Source organism: Chenopodium album, chromosome 11 (assembly GCF_948465745.1).
Source record: "Chenopodium album chromosome 11, dcCheAlbu1.1, whole genome shotgun sequence".
NCBI lineage: Eukaryota > Viridiplantae > Streptophyta > Magnoliopsida > Caryophyllales > Amaranthaceae > Chenopodium > Chenopodium album.
The window spans coordinates 20,245,442-20,254,017 of record NC_137844.1 but is presented as its reverse complement, the minus strand read 5'-3'; the positions used below and the strand labels follow the sequence as shown (position 1 = coordinate 20,254,017).

Genomic DNA, 8,576 nt, shown 5'->3' with positions numbered 1-8,576 from the left:
TCAACCAATAAAATTTTTTAAAGAAATGTATTAAAAATAACACAGATATAATATACGAAAACAACATAATTATCGCTCCCTCTATTTTTAAATATTTGCTTTATTTTTTATTTGCAGTCGTTTTTAAATACTTGCTTCATTTCCTTATTTGGAAAGTTTTTATAATATTTAATTCATTTCTCTCAAGTAGCGGACCCAACATAAATTATATTTTATTAATTTCATATTCTCTCTCCTCCAATTCTCTCCACTACTTTTAACAATTTTTAATTCTTCCACCTACCCCACTACCTCCAAATTTTATTACTTTCTTCAATTTCTTCTAAAATTCCGCGCATAGAAAAATGGAGCAAGTATTTAAAAATGGAGGGGTATCTTCTTATTTTGTGTATACAATGAAATGAAACATGAAATATAACAAAAGAGTTTGTTAGACAAATGAATATATTAAAACTACATGGTGTTTGAAAAATTCAATGATAAATTAGTATCAATTTTCATTACACCTATTGGGCAGAAATAATAACCCCGATTTAATGATATGTGGTCAATTTTTTTCCTAAAATATGATAATATATGAAAGTATTGGAGATATAAATAAAAAAGGATGAAATTTTAATTAATCAAATTTTCTAACATGAAATTACATGCAAAGATAAAGTGTTTATAATGTTGCACTATGTTGTTAAACTCCCTTCATTTTGTTATGTTATTAGTATTAGAGTTGTGTAAGAAACCAATTAACATATTAAAAAAAATCAAAATTCTTGTTAATAATAACAATAATTTGTACAGGACGAATATATTTTTTATAGAGTCATCATTTTAAATCATTTTACAAAATTAGATTATTTAGAAAATATTATCATTTGAAGGAATAGAATATGATGTAGTAAACATATGTCATACACATTAATATTTATTATGATGTATTGTCCTATTATTAAAAGATATGGAAAATGGAGTAATAACTATAAAGGAATGGACAAAATTATCAAGAATAATGCGACATTTCACCGATCTTCCAAAAACACAACGACCTTTAGATTATTCCGGAATAAAATGACCTTTTACATGCATTTGCTTAAAATAAGATAGAAAACAGGTAACCAGTTTCACTCTCTCATATTATGAATACTTTGATATACATGTTTGTTGATACATAAATTTATTTTGTTTTTATTTACGTGGAAAAATTCTTAAATCTCATTCATCACTTTCGCTTAGGTGGCGAGTGAATTTTTTTAATTCTAAAATAAAATACAAATCTTAATTGGTTAAAATAATATAACGTCTTTGCTTATGTGGCGGACCGAGTATTACCAAAAAAATTGCCTACTTTATTTATAAAATATTAGATTTTTTTTTTTTGGATCACACAAAGAACAAAGCCCCAAGAAAAGAAAACTAAATAACGAAACAATCGAGGAACAAAACCAGGTAAAGTTACGCCTACTACATACATCATCATGTAAAATGCGACCTAAAGCTAAGAGGGGACTTGAATTAGTTCAATCCGATTGCTTTGGGATATGCCTTGATTCCCAAGCCAATCCGCATCTCTAATTGCTTCCCTATAAACATGTATGATGTATAATCTCCACTTGCCAATCACCATCTTCAATCATCTGTTTGCAATGAGATATCATATGAACACACTCTCCTATGCTCTCTTCACCCTCCCTTTTTAAGGCCAGCACAACGGCTTTGTTATCTAGTTGGATTTGCAGCCTAGGAACTCTCATTCTCTTTGCTAGATCAATATCATATCCAATTGCCTTTACTTCAACCTTGAAAGCATTACAAACACCAAAATTAAGAGAGTATGCATACCTCATTTTAACTTCACAACACAAATCATACCACCCCTACCTGTTGGACCTTGCTTCCCTTTAGCAACCCTATCATAATTCAGCGTGAGCCAACCACAAGGAGGAGCAGTCAAGCAGACCACCTGACATGCACCTCTCTTCTTCTACTCTGCCCTTGCAAAGGTTCCTAACCTAACTAATGATCATCAGTGCCTAAGAATCGCCAAACTTCCTCAAAACGTTCAAGCAAAACTTCCTAACATCAATTGGTATCTCATGAGATTTATTAAACGCAACAAAATTTCGCTACCTCCAAATCCGCCACAAAACCAAAGCAATATATGTAAGCCAAATGTCATGGAAGAGTTCATTATGTGCCTGAAATTTAATATTTCTTACCACCCATAGCTGAACAGTTCCCAAGAAAAATAATCTTGAGTTAGTAGGTCCTCCCACTTACCTCAAAACCTCGCGATCTGCTTTATAGTCCCTTAGGTTGTGAAGCACACACTGATTCCTCTAAATTATGACATTGGTTACATTTTGAATCATTCACCAAATTTCTCTTGAACCGGTTCAAATTGCACATAATGCATTCATGCATTACAAGCCAATAAAGACCTTCATACGTTATTGAACTCGTAAGCTCCAAACTAAGTCCCAACTACCATCATTAGCGCTCTGATCATCTTTTCGAATGATATTGAGAGCAGATTTGGTGGTGAATTTACCTTTTGGTGCACCGCCCCTATAGAGGAGATCACCTACTGTTACATCAAGGTGTGATGAGTGGCATTTATGCCAAGATTAAGGGCTTATTTTAACAGTTTTTCCCCATACTTGTAGCTTTTTGTACCCTCATTCCTATCTTTAGTTCTCTTTTCTCTTGCTCGTCTTCTTTTCTAGTTTTTACCTCCTTTGTCTATTTCTCTCTCTTGGTTTCCTTGTTTGTGTGTTTGTAGGAATCGTGGTGTTGAAAACAAGAAGATTTTGGCTAAGGGATGCGCAGCACGACCCCGTGAGAGAGCGCACATGAGTAGTGTGCGGGGGCGCAGCTCTATGAGAAGGAGCGCAAATCGAGATTTCAAGGGGTTCAAGGCAAACTGTTTTGCGCGAACATTGCACGATACTTGAGAGGGCGCACAGCTCTGTGAGAACCTGCGCAGCTGGAAGAACAGGAGGCAGAACAAAGTCAGAGAGTTTTGCGCGCCTGCTGCGCAACCCTGGAGAGGGTGCGCATTGGTGCTATGCGGGCGCGTCTTTTTGGGTTTTATTCCCCGTACCCAGGAATTTGCGGGCGCACGGATTTTAGAGAGGGTGCGCATGAGCTCTGCGCGGGCGCGCAGGTATGCTGCACGAGCGTGCATCGCTAGGTTCTAGTTTTTCCTTCGCTTTGTTGCGGGCGCACGGAGGACGCACTATTCTCGACCTCTTCTTTTCCAACACTCATATACATAGTCTGTACTCCCCTTTTTGATGTAATTAGATTAGCTTAGCTTAATTTTCTGGTTTTTAGCTTAATCTAGAGAGAGAAACACTATCAGTTTTAGCTTTTTAGAGAGAGAAAGTGTGGATTTCTCCATTATTGTCTTGGATTTTGAGAAGCTTAATCAACCTCTTTATAGACTTTTAACTTCAATGAATGAGCATTTTCTTACTCTTTTCTCTTTATCTTGCTGTTTGATTTTGCCATAGATTGCTTTTGTGTTGTTGATTACTCATTAATCATGCCTTTGCTTGTTGATTTCATGATTGACTTGTTAATTGCCATGGATAGTGAGTAGTTCTTTAGCTAAGGGTGTGGGGATGATGTAGTTGGAATTTGTTCATGCTTTTGGCTTGGAATTTAATTTGATTGTGATTAAAGCCTTTACTTGCTTAATGTTCTTCGATCTTCTTGTAAAGTGCACGTTATTAGTTGATTGAGGGTGAATTTATGCTAAGTGATGCAATAGTTGAATTAGCTAGATTCGTTTGTATCGATTGTTATTTGATTGCACCTCCTAATATATAGTTCTAATGTGATAACATAAAGGCTATGTTAGGAGAAGCCAATTAACCTCGATAGGTGGCTAGATTGGACCTTAAATCGATATTCAAGCATGTTTAGTTAATGATCAATTTGTTTCCATGTTTATGTGTGTTCAAATGAAGCCTACATATAGGGGGTGAAAGTTCAGTTTTCGGTTTGGTTTTTTGTCCAAACCAAAACCGAACCACCATATTTCGGTTTCTTGATTTTGCAAACCACACCGCACCACTTTCATTTAAAAACCGAACTGAACCAAACCAAACCACCTAAATTTCGATTTTCTAAAAAAAAAAAAAACAAACCGCACCGAATTTTCCTATCAAGCATCATAAACATCAAATTTCGCAAAAAAAAAAAACCGAACCAAACCACACCAATCAAAATCGAACCAAACAAAAACAAACCGAACCAATCCATACAAACATAACCAAACCAAAACAAAGTATACAGATCTGTAACTTATTACCAGTAGCAGATGTTGAAGACCTTGTTATTTGATAAGAATTGGAAGACAAAAAAGTAAGACTAACAAACACAAATACAATCAATAGAATTTTTTACATGTATTCCTTGAAATGGAACACTGACTTAGATCCTCCCATTTAAATTTATTCTAAAAGGAGAGAAAGACAAGTGTCCAAACAAAATCCCCAGAATTTACTTATCTCTGAATTTTTTTAGCCCATCAATAATACAACACTTGTATCACTTAAAATCATACTTTTTAAAACAAACCTTAGAAAATAGCAGGTCCTTGAGCATTATCAGCAAAAGAAAAGACAGTTTTTGTACAAGATTGAAACGCTTGTAATTGCACCAACACTAGCCAAAACCAACTCTCGCAATTCAATCACACACCACCATAAAACAAAGTAGAAAAAAAAAACTCAAACCAAATTAAAAGAAAGAAAAAGAAATACCTCACAATCCACCGAAAAACCTCGAATTTGGGTTTTAAAGGTCAAATTCGACCATGAAAACTCTAGATCTAGTGGTTTCATGGTTGAATTTGACATGAAAACCCTTTAGTTGATGCCCTTGATGGAGTTCGAAAAACCTCAAAAGTTCGTCGATGGTGCGGGTGGGGAAAAGAGGAGATGAGAGTGAAGGTGGAGAAGAGATCAAAGAGGAAAGAGAAAGAGAGCAATTAGAGAAGAGGAAAGGAGAGAGAGTGAAATCTGAGAATGGAGAAGAGGAGAGAGAGGGCAGAGAAGAGGATTAGAGGAGAGAGTGGTGAAATCTGAGAAGAGGAAAGGAGGGCACAAGATTAGGGTTTTTTTGCTTTATATACTTAGGGTTAAATTTGTTTGGTTAGGGTATTTTTTGGGTTTGGGCCTAAATTTCGGTTTGGTTCAGTTTTTTTGGTTTTTCACTTTCTCAAACCGAAACTGAACCGAATTTTTTTTTTTCAAAACCAAAACCGAACCACTTTAAAAAAAAAAAACCAAACCATATTTGGTTTTCGGTTTGGTTCGGTTTTAAACCGAGTTTGTTTCACCCCTACCTACATCTACCCATTTCCCTTAGTGTTTTCATTTCATTGATTCTAGTTCACATCACTCTTAGTTTTAATATCTTAGATAACTTCATTCCTCCTTTTTCGAGATAGCTTGATTGTTAGTATTAAAAGTGGTGCTTAGCTTCTCCCTAGGTTCGACCCTTGACTTACCACTAGACTTGTGTTTGGTGCTTAGGTTTAGGTTTATAAATTTTGTGTTTGATTAGGAGTGTTTTAGTTTCAATGACCTTAAATATCTCTTGTCAGGTTGCAATTTATGAGCTTCAAATTTTGTAATATATGGCTGGTTAAGGAAAGAAATTTGCAAAGACATCCCACCTCCAAGATAACGTTTCACTTTTTCACATATCTTCAACTATGGCCCCCTTCAATACTCTTAGGAACATCTTGAATGGTAAACTCTCTTAGGGGTCTTTTAAAGTGGCTCAATTATGTTTCTAGAAGAGAGTAGTACACTAGTGGAAAAAACACCATTCATAACGGGCAGTATGAAATCCGTTACAAAAAATGCAATTATAACAGGAAAAACTTATGCCCGATACAAATAATCAACTCTTGTAACGAGCAATGCTACGACCGTTATGACTGGTAAATTTTTTGTATTGGGCAATGTTATGACCGTTACGGCTAGTCACTAATTAATGTCGTGCAAACAATACCCGTTACAATTAAATCACAATTAGGTTTTCAATCCCTTCTTTTTCTTCCGCCGCTTTCATCTCTTTCTCTCCTCTCTCTCTATTTCTCCCTCCCAATATTTCTCTTTCATATGATGTCTCTCCTTTCTTTCTCTTTTATCTCTCTCTCTTTCTCTTCCCCCCCCCCCCCCCCCCCTCTCTCTCTCTTCCTCCATCCCTATCTCTCTTTTTCATCCGATCTCTCTCTTTAATTTCATCACCACCCGTCGATGTTGTTTGTGTCGTTATCAATAATTCTAAGGCGGTGTGCTGAATGTGAAAGTGTCGATATGGTGGAATGCGCATGTCGTTTTTTATTGTTAGCCAACAAAACGATGTTCTTCTCGCCGGCGCCGCACGAGTTTAGATGCAGATTAGCTGTTGAATCTTCTACATGGGCCAGATTTAGTTCTTGAATCAGTCTTAATGCGAAAGAGGTTAATTGATTTTTCATTTTTTTACTTCATTAAAAAAATTAAATTACTCCTATTATTTCTCTTCTATATTTGAATTGTTGTTTATTTATTAATAATATATGTTATTGATAGTTTCTGTCCACTTTTTGTGTTGAGTATTCTATGAAATCTTACTGTTAAAAAATTAATTGGGTCTTTTTGTTGCCAGAAATTCGGAATTGGGGAAAAATAAGCTGTAGAACTTGCTGCTATAAATTTTCAATGACATGTTTCTGCGATTATGTTGTTTTGTGGTGTTCATTACTGTAATTCACTAAATAATTTCTTTGAGAATCAATTGACCTAATAGATTGCTCTGAGATCTAGTAACTTTCATGTCGTATCATCTTAATTACTTTATATGGTAATGGATCTAACTGATGTATTTATGTGTTAATCGGGCATGTTTATGTACTTGGTCCTCTAATTATAGTAATGGCTACTATAATAATATTTATGCCTAAGTGACTGATTTTTCATCCTTGTTAACATGAATTTCATTGAATTTTTTTTTTCAAGTTTGTTGTATTTTTAAAATTTTGGCTTACTTGTATTTTTAAAATTGTGGCTTACTTGTATAACAACTAAATCTGTAAATGTCAAGTTGTCAAATGGGTTTTTATCTAGTCTTCTTTGCTAGACATGACTTTGACACAGATTCTAGAATAGGTATCCTTTCATTTTGCCCTCCATAGACAACTTTGCTGTTAAATTCTGAGATTTGTTTAAGTGATGGTAATTTAAAGTATTGAAAATAGACAACTTTGCTAGACATGAAGTTATTTTCTTTTCGCCTCTTGGATCTCTATGCCATCTCTATGAAGTACTAATTAAAGGTAAAGTTCAGTTCTGGCTATTATATTGGAAACTGGCTTTGGTATCTATTTGAATTGCTATATCCCATTGTCTGAACTTAGCTGTTCAAAGTATCTGGCTTGCTCTGATTTTTCGTCCTCTCAGTTTAATGTTTACAGATATGATGTTTTGAACAAATGTTCCCTTTTCTTTCTTCTCATTTTGGCTTGCAATTTTTATTAGGAGGTTTTATTCTCGGCATAATTACAAGTAGCTTTGCATTATGGGCTTTATGCATGGTTTACAATTGTCACTAATATTTTCTTTGATTTTACAGAATTGTGATATTATTACTCTATGACATGCATGATATCAAATATTTTAAACAATTGAGTGCTCATATGTACTAAAGTGTGAGGTGGGTGTTGCAGGTTCCTAAGGCTCGGAATTGAGATCAAAGTTGCAGCAACTCGGAAAAATGGTGGAAGCTATAAACCATTAAGATTTGCTTATGCTTTTTTATTATTATTTTTTTATTTTTTAGCTTTAGTTAATTAGAGGATAATGAATATTGGCTTTTGCTAATTGTATGTGAAATTATGAAGTTGATTTATACTTGTATAATACACAATTTTTTATAATAAAAAAATACATTTTTTTTCATTATTTAATATAATAATTGTACTAATAGTCCAGCATGGCAGCATGTGCTAGATTTTTTTTTTAATTGGGTAAGATACTATTTGAGACAGACAAATAACATGCCTGTTACAAATAACTGTTATTTGTAACGGACTGTTAAAATGTCCGTTACAAATAACGGGTTATTTGTAACGGGCAGTTTTAATGCCCGTTGGTTATTTTTAACGAGCAGTTGTAATGCCCATTACGAATAACGAGTTATTTGTAACGGATAGTTGTAATGCCCGTTACGAATAATAGGTTAGTTGTAACAGACATTGCCCGTTACAAATAACATAGCCTATTCGTAACGGCCGCATACGTAACGCCCCCTGCCCGTTACGGATAGGCTATTTTTGCCCGTTACGGATAGCTATTTGTCCACTAGTGGTATCACCTTTGCTCACAACCACTCTCGTCGCCCCCTCACAAAGAATACTCGCATTCTCTGATCCATAATTCCTTGCCATACATTTGACATATTTGATTCAGGTTCAAACTTGTCAATGTCACATCGGCCTCTACAATACTTTTTCCGCAAAAACCTTGACCAAAGCGCAATAGGCTCAGTTAAAACTCTCCACCCTAGCTTAGTTAAAAAAGCGG

At 34.9% G+C, this 8,576-nt stretch overlaps 1 long non-coding RNA gene across 1 annotated transcript; it reads left to right on the top strand.

Annotated features, from left to right (window-relative positions):
- The first annotated feature begins 6,199 nt into the window (after nt 1-6,199).
- Nucleotides 6,200-7,952, top strand: LOC145568709 (uncharacterized). The gene is made up of 2 exons (XR_014095905.1): nt 6,200-6,476; nt 7,721-7,952. It is a non-coding gene; the product is annotated as an uncharacterized LOC145568709 (long non-coding RNA).
- Nucleotides 7,953-8,576: the final 624 nt, after the last annotated feature.